The 14,766-nt window shown below is 40.0% G+C and overlaps 1 protein-coding gene across 2 annotated transcripts in view; it reads right to left on the reverse strand.

Moving 5' to 3' along the window:
* LOC142666318 (signal transducer and activator of transcription 5B) overlaps nt 1-14,766 on the reverse strand; it is a 128,336-nt gene that overhangs the window by 36,977 nt on the left and 76,593 nt on the right. The window contains exon 2 of one of the 2 annotated variants that reach the window (XM_075846313.1): nt 4,037-4,101. The exons of the other annotated variant lie outside the window; for it this stretch is intronic. The gene's annotated coding sequence lies outside the window, so the exon portion shown is untranslated. The remainder of the gene's footprint in view (nt 1-4,036; nt 4,102-14,766) is intronic. 2 annotated transcript variants of the gene reach the window in all.

A 14,766-nucleotide genomic window follows, 5' to 3' on the forward strand; every position in this document is an offset into this window, starting at 1 on the left:
CATTTTTGTAGTTATGCAAATGAGGCTTGCAAAAGTCCAAGTGGGTGTGTTTAAAAGTCCAAGTGGGCGTGTATTACGTGCGTACATCGGGGCGTTTTTAATACTTTTACTAGCTGGGCGCTCTGAAGAGAAGTAACATCCACTTCTCTTCAGAACGCCCAGCTTCGATCTTACCTGCAAACGCTGATGCTGCTGCAGAATTAACTGTAGCCTCTGGTGCCGTCACGATACAGGACCTGTGAGTGACGTCACAGATCTGCACTGCCAGAAGCTGGGCGTTCTGAAGAGAGGTGGATGATACTTCTCTTCAGAGCGCCCAGCTAGTAAAAGTATTAAAAACGCCCCGATGTACGCACCTAATACACGCCCACTTGGACTTTTACTTTTAAACACACCCACTTGGACTTTTGCAAGCCTCATTTGCATAACTACAAAAATGGTCATAACTTGGCCAAAAATGCTCGTTTTTTAAAAATAAAAACGTTACTGTAATCTACATTGCAGCGCCTATCTGCTGCAATAGCAGATAGGGGTTGCAAAATCTGGTGACAGAGCCTCTTTAAGTAATGGATGATATACAGGTCCTTCTCAATTAATTACATCATCAAAAAGTTAATTTATTTTAGTAATTCAATTAAAAAAGTGAAACTCACATTATATAGATTCATTACACACAGAGTGATCTATTTCCATAATTTTATTATTTTAATGTTGAGGATTACGGCCAACAGTTAATGAAAACCCAAAATTTAGTCGCTCAGAAAATGAGAATATTGGGTAAAAGTTGAAGATTGTAAACTCATGGGGTCACACTGTAATCAGCCAATCAACACAAAACACCTGCAAAAGTTTCCTAAGCTTTTAAATGGTCCAACAGTCTGGTTCAGTGGCTACACAATCATTGGGAAGACTGCGGACTTGACAGTTGTCCAGAAGACAGACATTGACACCCTCCACAAGGAGGGTAAGCCACAAAAAAACATTCCTAAAGAAGCTGGCTGTTCACAGAGTGCTGTATCCAAGCATATTAATGGAAAGTTGAGAGGAAGGAAAAGGTGTGATAGAAAAAGGTGCACAAGCAACAGGGATAACCGCAGCCTTTAAAGGATTGTCAAGAAAAGGCCATTCAAGAATCTGGGGGAAATTCACAGGGAGTGGACTGCGGCTGGAGTCAGTGCTTCAAGAGCCACCAGACACAGACGTATCCAGAGCGTGGGCTACAACTGTCGTATTTCTTGTGTCAAGCCATTCATGACCCAGAGACAACGTCAGAAGTGTCTTACCTGGGCTAAGGAGAAAAAGGACTGGTCTGTTGCTCAGTGTCCAAAGTCCTGTTTTCAGATGAAAGTAAATTTTGAATTTCATTTGGAAATCAAGGTCCCAGAGTCTGGAGGAAGAGTGGAGAGGCATCAATACAAGTGGCTTGCGGTCCAGTGTGAAGTTTCCACAGTGAGTGATGGTTTGGGAGCCATGTCATCTGCTGGTGTTGGTCCACTGTGTTATATCAAGTCCTGAGACAACGCAGCCGTCTACCAGGACATTTTCGAGCACTTCATGCTTCCCTCTGCTGACAAGCTTTATGGAGATGTGGATTTCATTTTCCAGCAGGACTTGGCACCTGCCCATACTGCCAAAAGTACCAATACCTGGTGTAATAACCACAGCATCCCTGCACTTGACTGGCCAGCAAACTCACCTGACCTAAACCCCATAGAGAATCAATGGGGTTTTGTCTCATCTTCCTCTTGACAAAAGACCCAACAATGCAGACGAGCTGAAGGCCACTATCAAAGCAACTTGGGCTTCCATAATACCTCAGTAGTGCCACAGGCTGATCACCTCCATGCCACGCCGCATTGATGCAGTAATTCATGCAAAAGGAGCGCCGACCAAGTATTGAGGGCATATACTGTATATACTTTTCATTAGGCCAACATTTTGTTTTAAAAGTCATTTGAAATTGGGGTTATGTAATATTCTAATTTTTTGAGACACAACATTTTGGGTTTTCATTAACGGTTAGCCATAATCATTTGATGCTATTCGAATTCATTGAGAAGGACCTGTATGTAGTAGGCCTCCTAGTATTTTAGAAATACCTTCCCGGTTGGTTTCCTTTGACAACAATTAACAAATCAGAGAGCTGGAAAAAAAAAATGACATTTGGGTGGTTTTACACATGAAGATTTTCTGCCCGGTAATGAGAACCGATCGAAAATAACAATGTGTCGATCAAGGCTCATTTGCTCCATTTATACAGAGCAATGTTTTTACAGAAAGTGGTTCCTCTCCATACATTCTGCATCTTGTCGGCAGCACATCCTCTCTTTACTTGGGGAGGTATGTGCTGCCAACAAGTGATCATTTTTATGGTGACAAATTATACGGTCAGCCGACGAACGAGTGATCAGGAACGAGCGTTTGTTCACCCAATCATTGGCCCATGTAAAAGGACCATTAGGGTATGTTCATACGCGGAGTAAAAAGGGCTGAAAATTATGGAGCGGTTTTCAGAGAAAACAGCCTCTGATTTTCAGACGTTTTTGGAGCGGTTTTTCTATTGACAGTGAAAAACGGCTCAAGAAGTGACATGCTACTTCTTTTTACGGGGCATTTTTTTTTTTTTTTTTTTTTTTAAACGGTGGGGTAAAAAAAAAAAAAAACACCCAGTCTGAGCGAAACACCGGTTTTCCCATTTAATTTAATGGGCAGATGTTTGTAGGCATTCAGCTACCGTTTTTTCAGGCGTGGTTTGGTGCGTTTACACACTGAAATACGCCTGAAAACGCAGCGTGTGAACTTACCCCTAGTCTGCAGACAGGAGATCTTGGTATTGCCAAATGTAATCTGGAGAGATTAAAAATTATTAAATTGATCCCGAATTCTAATTGATCTAAAATGTGCCAAGACTATTGCATTTGATTAATCCTGGTTAGGATGTCCCTAGAATTATTTTTTGTTGTCATATTGAGTATTCGCTGAGAAATCTAGGAGCACTGCCACTAAAATATCAAGAATTTTAAGAAATTTCCAAAAGTAGGAAGATAAAGGAATGGAATGGTAAGAAATAGTAAAGAGGAGGGGTCTTTCTATGAGTCTATAGCCAAAGGTCTAGTTAGATTTATTTTAAGTTCTGTGTGATTTTTCTGCAGAAACTTGTGCTGACTAAATGAAAATCAACTATTGTGGACATGCTCACGAGGTACTTTTTTTTTTTTTTCTTTTAAATATTGTTTTCTTTGGCGATTTACAACGGCTTAGGCTCTGTTCACACTACCACCGTGGTTTCTATCCCTAAGGGAGCCATGACAAATCTATTTCTGTGCATATTCCAATGAATCTTGACGGATACCATTGATTTGTAATTATATCAGTCGGGGCCGTGGTGTTTTTGACAAGACTGGACCCAGCACTTAAGACAGATGCATGCCTACTTAGACCACCAAGTTCAAGTTAACAAAGAAGTATACACTTGGCCCAAAACCTTTGCACCCCCAGGCAGGTTACTGAACATGGTCTTTCCCAGTCTGCAACCATAAAAAAACCAGGTGGGGTGGAAATGTGGGGAAACAATCTGCTATTTCAGATGCACCATGTCCCCCAGCATCAATACCCTATAACTAGCCCCCCCGGGATAATTTAGACATTGGCGTAGTGTTTGATCACTTACAGGCGGAGGAAAAAAATATGAATGATGATTGCAAATGTAGGGATTATCTTCCGTGCAAAATCAGGGCCATTGGATCACATCTCTGCGCATGTATGCCTCTTTACCAACTAATGTTCTATAGTAAATATTTTTTTTTTATATATGAAAAAATCGATAGCAGTGGTGAGAGTCATGAGCAAAATGAATACAACAACATATACGCCGTTATGTTTGTGAGGCAAAGGTCTGACAGGGTGTTAGATAAATAAAAATAGGACATTTTAATCAAACTTTACTGGGAAGTTTGTAAAATCATTCCATCTATAAGAGGACCTATGACAACATAGCTGGGAGAAACCCTACATAAGCTGAATGACTTTTACTCACGTCTCAGAGTCAGGCCCAGTGTGAGGTGACAGCGTGGATAGGATCCAATTGATTACTGGCAATTTCTGCAGAAGGAAAAAAGGAGTTAAAAAAAAACAAAACTAAAAAAAACTTACTGCTCCAGCTACGAACATTTTATGAACGTTTCTGCAGACACTTTTAACATTACACTGTCATTGCCTGAACAGACTAACACATTACATACACAAACACATCCATACATCCGGCACACAATCTGAAGGAACCAAACATAGATAACCAAAAAAGGTAGAAGGATAGAAAAATACCAAACACCTAACCAAAAATATTCTAACATCAAAAAAAAATATTACATAACGAATGAGGATGTCCATCAGTGACTACCCAGCAGGCATCACATATACCGAGCACTGAACCCAACTGGCATTCACCAAACCAAAAGAAAAAAAAAAAAAGGACAGTGGGAGTCATAGGTATAAATCATTGTGCATAAGACAAATGGAGCAAGTATGGCATAAAGAATGTATGTACTTTATATTCATGTGATCCTTGACACGATATAGATGTACTACAGGGTGGATCCCTCCAGTTCAAATGGTTGATTAAAAAAAAAACAAAAAAAACACGTAAATGTTTTATAAATTAGTCATTTATGCCATCTTTCTAGGTGGCATCTCTACAAACAAACACCAATATTACACAAAAACTGCCAATGTATCTTTACCGAAGTCAAAAATAGGTGAAGGTCTACTATAATCGGAGGTAACAGAGCTGTTGTGTATAGAGTACTAAACCTAAAGAAAATCAAGGGCTCTGTGTCCATCTTATACTTGCAGTCTATAACCCTGCAACTAATCCTTCACGTTTTCTAACGTCTTCGTGTTAAAATAGAAAATCCTGGGCCATAGTTCAATATATCTTAATCTCCGTATTAACATTAAAAATCATAAAAAACTGCAGCTGTTTGGACAGATGGAAAGGGTAAGCTGCAGACATACCGAGTAGTCAGTGTGTAGGCTTAAGACTATAATAATTACAAGTGCGCAGAATAAACCCTGATGTCAGCCATGATGACCACTATGTGTATTAAGTGGAGGCCACCCAAATTGCAGTATCTTAATACAAGCAATAAGGAGACTTGGGCTTCTGGCAGGGCAAATCGTAGATCCAAGTTTGCCAATGTACTCAGGTGATAATAGCAAATTTCTAACTTTTTGGAATGTTTTTATAGAGGTCTATGGAAGTTCTCATTACTAGGCCACTAACCAAGTCAAACAAGCTCCTAGAGTGACCTAGCACACAGTTTCTCAATATCATTTTACTGGGGCCTCACCAGCCAGAACACGGTAATGCCTGGGTCTCACCATCGGTTGTAGTCCATGCAAACATTTTAACGTATTACCTGAATCTCTTAAATTTTGTCTTTTACACTCAGTAGAACAAAAAAAATAAGCAGAGAAGGGGACGAGTATGTTGCTAAACCACAGATTGATGCAAACATAGAAAGGTCTGAGCAGCGTATAATCATTTTTGGCAAAACGAACTACCGAGCTGTGCCACACCTCCTCAAGTCTACAGTATGAAGACCATGGTATGGTTCGAAATTGATCAGATTCAATAAATTAAAGTTTTTTTTCATAATATTTAATGGTTGTACTCAATGACTAATATAATCAGGACACGTAATTGGTAATCTGGGGAGTTGTGGACAATCATTTTCTGTAAAGCAAGTGGAACAAACTAGTGCGGGTTATCAGTAGACATCAATTATGTGTGAAACTATTATTATTATTCATTATTTCATTTATAGGATGTTATTTTGCAACTACCCTTAAAAGATTGGACATTTCATAATTTTTAATGAAACCTGTATATGGCCAGCCTAACTGGATAGTGAGGTAAAAGACCTTATACGAACCTAAAGGTCATAAATGGTCTCCAACCTGCAGTACTTCAGACCTTGGGAATGCTGGGAGTTGTAGTTTCCAAACAGCTGGATAGCCACAGGTTAGGTACCACTGATATAGATTAAAACTCTACTGTGATAAGAAAAAGGTGACCTTTGAGGTGACCACCCGAAATAAACGGGTGGTCCTCTCAAAGAAGGCCGCCTATATACATATACAAAATCTGGTCTAGATCATGGGTGGAAAGGTTTCTCTGTACTAAAGCAGCACAATTTTTCTGGCTCTCAAATAGAAACATGCTGCCATTTTGACGGATCTAACAAAAGGTTTGTGATAATATAAAAGTAGTGGACAAAAGACGAAAACAGAAGCTAGTAAAAGCTTTTGAGGAGCCATTTTGACCCGTTATGGGTGCAGCAATGAGTTCTATAAATACCAAAAGAAAACAGCGCATAAGTTCGGCAACCGTGGCAATTTTTGAAACGTGCTGGAGAGATATGCTTATCTGCCCACCGTAAGTAGCGCAACTTTTGTCCACTGACTTTTTCTGGTATTGCAGTTCAGCCCAAATGACTTGACTAGGTCCAAGAGTGGCGCTGTTTCCGGGACGACAATTATTTCTAATCTCATGGCAACCATATTAATGGAAAGCGATCACAGTATTTTATTATTAACAGGGCAAAAATATATAAAAAAGTAGTCAAAATTCCCTATACCTGGTCTTTTGTACTGGCCAAACATACATCTCTTGTCTTATCACTATTTCCACCGATTCAGATTTATAATACAACGGACTAAACATTGTTCCCGATTAATATTTAAGAGGGATTATTTTTTCCATGTTTAATTTTGTCTCCTTTGACCTACATCGCATATTACAGATTTGCAGGCCTCATCTGATCTGGTCTTCCAGATCATAAACCTTATTAACACAATGAAGAGGCAGACATAAGACGTGTTGTGCCACAAAGGCTAAGGACATTACATCAGGCCGCAGCATCTTGGTAAATAGCCGTCAGGATAAACATTGAATATTAGAGCTGGAGTCTGCATGACAAACGCCACATTAATCATGGGATTTAGGGATTAAGCGGATACGCTCCTGAGGGGTAAAGGTTATAAACCAATAGATTCGGAGGAGCGCAAACTAGATTTGTGCCCTAATGATAAAAAAGTGCATAAGGAGAGGACATTTCATTAGAGGAAACCAAGAAGGTTTGAGGCACAAGAGAGCTCTGTGACATTTTCTGGGTTCTTGTTATTAGGTGACTGTTACAAGGAAAAAGGAGTATTGCGTTATTTGCCTACACATGCCGGAATATTTCCGGTTATAAAATCACATGCTCTTATATGATCTTTTATGCCACTATTTGCCAATGTCCTTGTAGTCGGAGCTATAGGGAGTTGTTTTCAGAGTCCGCATACTGTGACACATAGTGAACAAGGTGGTCTCCGGTGAATTTCTTTTTCTCCGACTAACAAAATAATTACTCTGTAAGGTTGAAAGGTCGCAATTAATTTTTTTTCTATTGCAGGAAAGAAAACCAAGAGTGATGCCATTTATACCTCAATGTCAGACAGGAAAATAAAGAACTACAACACTGTCCAGTATGAGGAAGGTTCCTAAAAACTCCTCATGCCTCAGCTTCTCCGGCCAATGTAAGAAAGAAACTGAGGGTGTGTTGAGATATCAGGGTTCACTACAGTTGCATCTGAGTATATAAAAGTGACTTCATTTGATCAGAGTATTAGGCCAAATTCAGACGACAGTGGTATACATCCGTGTGACAGCCATTAAAACAAGACTATCCCTCGATAGACTCAAGTCTATGGGGATCCGTGAAAACAGGACCCACTCGGGGGCAACTCTGACGTGAAAAACTGTAGTTTTCACGTCAGAGTTCCCCCACGTTCGTCTGAATTTGGCCTAAGGATGTGGTTAAGGCTAAAAGTGGATGGCTATGCGCCAAGTAATACTACGTGAAACAGTATAGTGCGACTTGAGTTACAAGACACTATTCACTACACATGGTTTTCTTTTCCGAAGAAGCTAACATTACCAACCTGACATGTGACAGTCAATTTCTTCTTCTTGGGAATGAGACGGTCATATCAGCGATGAATTGACAAATGTTACAGCAAAAAACAACATATGGCTCCTGCTGCCTTCTAACTAACAGCCATAGGCATAGTTTAGCTTTAGCCTTACAGCCAAAGCTGGTGGTGTAGAGGAAAGGGTGTTCAAAGATTGAATACATGGAGTAGAAATAGTATAGGGATTAGGTGTAAACGCTAGGGATATCTTCTCAACCCTCTAATCATAATGGGAAATAATTTACCTCCCTTATTCAACTAAGTGTAGAGAAATTAATTTTGTAGGTAAACACCCTATTATATTCCTATAATATTCAGAATTGTTGTATTATAAAGACTTAAATAAGCATAAAAATAAAGCATTTTAAGAAGAAAGACTTCATGATTGAAGTAACGCAAGGTTGGCCGTGGTGTAACATTTGCCTTTTCCCTATGATCATCTGAAAAAGCATCCCTAACCCCAAAGATATAGACAAAGCACTACATTCTGCAAGTCTCTGGAGCAGAAGAAAACCTGTTGTGAGGAGACTCCAAACTAACTGGCTCCATTTCTGTGACCTTGCAGAGACACAAGATATTGTCTCCTTTAGCATTCTTTGCTTTACTCATCCATCAGGTCAGGCTGAAGCTTTTCTTCAAACCTTTGAATGCATGTGCAGCAAAAAAAAAAAAAAAGAAAAAAGTTGGAAAATGATCTCCGTTTTCCACTAGAAGTCACATTAATACTATATAATACTAATAAACATACTTTATGTATTTAATAGAACCCAAGACCTAAAGAGTTGCTAATGTCATTCCTACATTCTTTTCTGGAATTTCTCAGAATTTCCGATAAAGTAGTGATCATGGGGGAAGGGATTGTTCAGGATTGCTCCTGTGCCAGTGAAGTTGCCTATAGGGAACAACAGATCACATCAATTTGTGGCTTAAATGGAGATACCAGATATTATGGCAGGGGTAGAAAATTAACGAAACTTTTGAAGCCAGGAATTATGAACTTCGATAGAGCGCAATACAAAAACAGTCCAAAAGTGGTAGTTTCTTGCGCTGCTTATCTGGAAGAATGGAGATTGCGATGAGATCAACTTTGAAATTCTCTTTATTTTTTTTAGTGGTATCCGTAACGTTCGGGTGTTTCGGGACTGTACTAGTCCCTCTCTCAATACAAATAACGCGTTGGTCCAACATAATACTCATTCATGTCCACCAAGTATGTGACAAATTTATGGAACTATTGTGGAGCGCTTCATTTGATAAAGCCCATCAAAGTCAGAGTCTAGTTGGTTTTACTTATAAGATATTCTTGGGGCCTAAAGTTAAGGTGGCCATACATATTAGCTGAATTTCAGCCAAACCCGACGACTTAGGAGAGAGCGGCCGGCTATCTGATGTGTATGGCGGCGACCGGCTATGTAAAGTGTATAGCTAGCTTTACAGTGACCAACTGGAATGAGTTTAGAGGGATGATACGTTTTAACAGTTTATCTTCACAGACACTTTAAAAACATTCTTTATAGAGTTGAAATTTACACAGAAAATGATGCTTATAGGCAATCTGTATAGACAAGTGATATATGTCGAGTAAGATCTATGGAGACAAAGATTCACCTATACTGCCATGAGAATGGACAAGCAAAATGGAAGCAACCGCCCCCCCCCCCCCCCCCCCAGTAAAGCCAGAGAGCCCCTTAAAAAATGTTCCTGTTTAATAATTTCACCTGCTTCCCCCTCATCAAACCAGAAGACTATGAGGGCCATACAGGTAAGAGGCATTGGCCCTCTCACCTGACCACCATAAACAAACACTTGGATCAGCCGAGCAGGTTTCCTGTCATAAGGAGAGGGGGATATGCCACTGCTAAACACCACTGGTCTACTTATTTATCACACTGGGAATACAGGGTTGGGCAGATGATCTGTCCATTATTAGTCGCTCACAGAACAAGCTCACGTAATGATCCATAATCTGGAAATCAGTGATGCAATTTTTTTCTAGATTCAACTAGAGGAGATTTGTTTTGTTTTTTTGCTCAAGTTGTTACATTTTTATTTTCCTTTTTCAGCGTAATATGAAAAACCGTGTCACTTTCAGGGGCTGGGAGTGAACTTAGAATACAGAGAGGTCAGCCATTTGGAGGAAAGTTGTAGATGTCTATTGCAGAATTTACAATGCACAGATCATTTATCAATTGTATCAAAGAGAATGTTGCCTGTCAGCAGGCTACCGATGAACTCACAGCAAGAGGCAAGTACACACACTGCGAGGAGGCGCCATCCTGGCACTTGTGCCAACAATTCTCAAGCAACACACAAGCCAAAGCACGAAATAGAATCTCAGGATTTGTTATTGTATACAATAACAATGGCTAATATCTTTCTTCCTGGATTTGCCTGTCCACATCTCCATGGTCTTTCTAGATGATCAGGTAAGAGGGCACCTTTGTAACATTTCTTGCTGAATTCACACAACTAAAAACCAGGTTAAACTGGCCAAATTCAACATTGGTAGAAATAACCAGCACAAGGTGAATATGTACACAACCCATTCAGTTATCAGAAATATTAGTAGAACTGATGGGTAAAGCATGTTGGCATTACTTCAAACTAGATAATCTATCTTCAAAAAGGTGCAAAAATAAATGTTGCAGCTTCACAAGTACTAAAGAGCAAAACCAAAGTAGTCCGATACAGCCGCCCTAAAGGGAGGAAAATTAGGACGTTGTACTAGTGAAAGTGACAAGACTAAGTTAACACCTGTGTTTGAGTCTCCATAGGGGCCTCAGTCGCCAATTTCACCGAAAACCCTGAACAAAATAGCGCAGCATGCAGTTTGTCAGAAACCTGACGGAACATATTAAAGTGATGGGTTCCGTCGAGTGCCGTTTGTGTCGGTCATGCAACACGGGGAGATTTGCGGTCGACTATTTTTCAGCCGAATTAAAGTTGCGGACAGTCAACAAACAAGAGTTTGCTAGCTTGCTGGCTGATCACTGCCATGTTAACACTGATCGGGAACGAGCGTTCATACGAGCTAGATCAAATAATCCTCAATATCCTTGATTTATTTGTAAGAGGTATACAGTAAATGCATACTGTCATGTTCCAGAAACATTTTAGACTTATAGATAATATTGTTCCCAGAGACTGTTATGGGCCCATTCTGTACCTCTGTTTAGATGGCACAACAAAGTTGCTGTTTTTCTCACAGATGCCGTATTCAAAATATTGCAGAATTATCCATCACGTCATATTAGTGAGGTATTCTTAGAAGAAATGCTTCTAGGGGAGCATATGGTGCCTCACAAAGAGTCAAATCTGCGTGCAGCACATTATGGAGAAGGAGGAGCTGAGCAGATTAATACATCGTTTTGTGGGAAAAGATTCAGTAAAACTTACATAGTTGATAAGGTTTAAAAAAAGACAGGTCCATCAAGTCCAACCTATAACCCAACAGTGTTAATCCAGAGGAAGGCAAAGCCCCCATGAGGTGGATGCCAATTGCCTCATTAGGGTAAAAATTCCTCCTTGACTCCAAATACAGCAATCAGAACAACTCCCGGGATCAACGTCCCATCTCCAGAATCTAGTACTCAGAACCTGTAATATTATATTTTGCAAGAAAGGCATCAAGGCCCTCCTTGAACTTGTTCAATGAATCAACCATCACAACATCTTGTGGCTGAGAGTTCCATAGTCTCACAGTAAAGTATCCCAGTCTGTGACGGTGGTGAAACCTTTTCTCCTCTAGACATAGAGAATGCCCCCTTGTCCTTGTTACAGGCCTAGATGTAAAAACATTATTATAAAGATCTCGGTACTGTTCAATTATATATTTGTACATTGTAATTAGATCGCTGCTAAGCCGCCTTTTTTCTAAACTGAAATGCCCCAGATTTGATACCGTACTTTGAAATTTTTACCTTCCCTTTTCCCATCCCTTGGTTGAACTTGATGGACATGTGACTTTTTTCAACCGTACTAACTATGTAACTATGATAACCAGGCTCGGTACTGCAATCCGCCCATTCCCTTAATTACCTTAGTCGCCCTTCTTTGCACCCGTTCTAGTTCAGCCATGTCCTTCTTATACACAGGTGCCCAAAATTTGTACACAATATTCCATATGTGGTGTGACTAGTGATTCATATAGAGGCAAAACTATGTTCTTGTCACAAGCATTTTGATGCTCGTGATCCTCTTTTGATGCATCCGTTGATTTTATTTGCCTTGGCAGCAGCTGCCTGGCACTGGTTGCTAAAGGTAAATGTACTGTCTACCAATATCCCCAAATCTTTTTCAGTAGTAGTTTTACCCAGTGTTTTACAATTTAATACATACCTGTAGTATTTGTTTCCTCGGCCCAAGTGCATAACTGTACAGCTATAAACAATAAACTTAATTTGCCATTTCTCTGCCCAAACCTCCAGCTTCCCCAAATCGCTCTGTAGTATTACATTATTCTCCTCTTTGTTGATTACTTTACAGAGCTTAGTGTCATCTACAAAAACGGAAATATACTCTTTAAACCCTCTACAAGGTCATTTAGGAATATATTAAAAAGAAGAGGGCCCAATAATGACCCATGTGGAGCCCCACTGGTAACTGCGACCCACTCTGAGAATGTACCATTAATTACCACCCTCTGTTTTCGATCAATGAGCCAGTTTGTTAACCCAATTACACATTGGTACCACATTTGCTATGTGCCAGTCCTGTGGAACAGACCCAGTCATGATAGAGGCATTAAACATCAGAAATAAGGGTCTATCACGGTACTTAATTCCTGCAGGACTTAAACCTCTACTCTTTCTAGGCTTAGGAGTCTGGTGGGCGGTCCTACTCTGTGATGGACAGTATTTCCTGTAGGAGTATAAAATACAGTGAAAGCTGTCAATCACTGAGTGGGACTGCCCACTGGACTCCTAAGCCTAGAAAGAGCAGAGGTTCAAATGGATAATTTAGAAGTTATTCAGAATATTTTTCTATAAAACTATATATCAATAGGCTCAGCTCCTCCTGCTCTATAACATGCTGCACGCAGATTAGATTACATTTTCAATGCGACAGGTTCGTTTTAAGCTGGCAATGACTGAAGTATCACACTACATAGGTTTTGTTTATAGTCTGTAACCATACATAAAAATGAACAAACCCATTAAAAGGAGAAATAACTAAGGAAAAAACTAAAAAAACAACACAAAAACACAGTAAAACAGTTCTTTAGGAGTGTCAGGTGTTATTTTTGCTTGTTATAGCATAATAAAGATATTCGATCCATAGGAGGCTGAAAGTGATCCCCACACAAAAATAGTTCCTCAAAATATAGCGAAGATAAATATAAATAATTCTGGTCCATTTAACCGCAAAGTGCCAAGTGTACTATGGTATGCAGAGTAAATACTGAAACTCCACAGGAAGATATGTTATAGGATGGTCACGTACCAATGCACACACTCGGAGCAGCTAAAAATACGCCACAATGTCACACGACCAGATTTACACCACTCACTTGCTGCATACCTGCAGTCATTGATCAGCTTACAGGCAATTTAAGAGTAATTTGGAATATGTCACACACCGAGTATTATGTATTCCCCCTGCAGATATAGACTGATAAATACAATATATATTTTAAGTATGTAAACTGGAACAAAGTTAAAGTTAAATTGCACTTTGTTGGGGCTTCATCAGGTTAAATCGTAAAATCTACTCTAGTCGCTATTGAGAAATAGTTGGACAGACCTCTGCAAGGGTTCGTGTACATGGGAGTTTTACAGCTCCGTAGGACCATACTGTTCTTCCAGATGCTTCTGATTTCATATGGGGGACATACAAAAGGTTTGTTTCACAAGAACCCGACCAGAAACAAATAAATAATAATTGTGGAATCGGATGCGGTTACTATGGAAGAATTGTGTTTTAGAAATATTTCTTCTTGGAGAATCTCTTTGATACGGTGCCATACAAGTGTGAATATTACCAGAACTATAGTTCCATCCCTTCCACTGCTCAGCATAGCAGACATGTGCAAGGCCAGGAGTGATCAAGCTAATGATCGTTTCCCTTCCCCCTCAGGTACAGGAGAACTCTTGTTGGTGGTCTACTCTGTATTCTGCCTGCCCCATAAACACAACAGGAAAAATGGAATATCTATAGCAAAAAGGTTATATTTTTTTACCTTAACTCCTGGGCAAAAATTTACTAAAAGTAGAGTTTCACTTTAATATGGGCTACTGCTGTACGAACTGAAGGGTGGATGAAGTGCCTACTGAGTGAGGAGCGGAGGCGGAGGGAGGCCTTACTGTGACTACATTGTGGGGGCAGCTTATAGTTACTGCCTATTGAGGAGGTAGGCGGGGTGACCCTACTGTGATAACTAAGGTGACTACATGGGAAGTGGGTGTAGCCTGCTATGACAAAAAAACACTAAGGAAGAGTGGTGGACACAATTTTTAGGGTAAGGTGGCGTGGCAATTGTGCAGCAGAGCGCTGCACCATAGTAAAACCGCACGTAAATACATACTTTTCTTACCGCAATTTAACTGCACCAAAAAAAGTGCATGTATTTATAGTGATGCGTAAGGCCAGGTTCATACATCCCTGGTTGCAATGTGGACCTAGCCATACAGCGTGTTGTTGTTGGCTCTTAATGTTTGGAGGTGATTCCTACGCCTGGCAACGATTTTTCCAGGACTGTTTTAACGTGTTGTAAGGACACAAGGCCTAAATGGTTTGGAGGTGGGCAAATGC

Source organism: Rhinoderma darwinii, chromosome 13, assembly GCF_050947455.1.
Source record: "Rhinoderma darwinii isolate aRhiDar2 chromosome 13, aRhiDar2.hap1, whole genome shotgun sequence".
Classification (NCBI taxonomy): domain Eukaryota; kingdom Metazoa; phylum Chordata; class Amphibia; order Anura; family Rhinodermatidae; genus Rhinoderma; species Rhinoderma darwinii.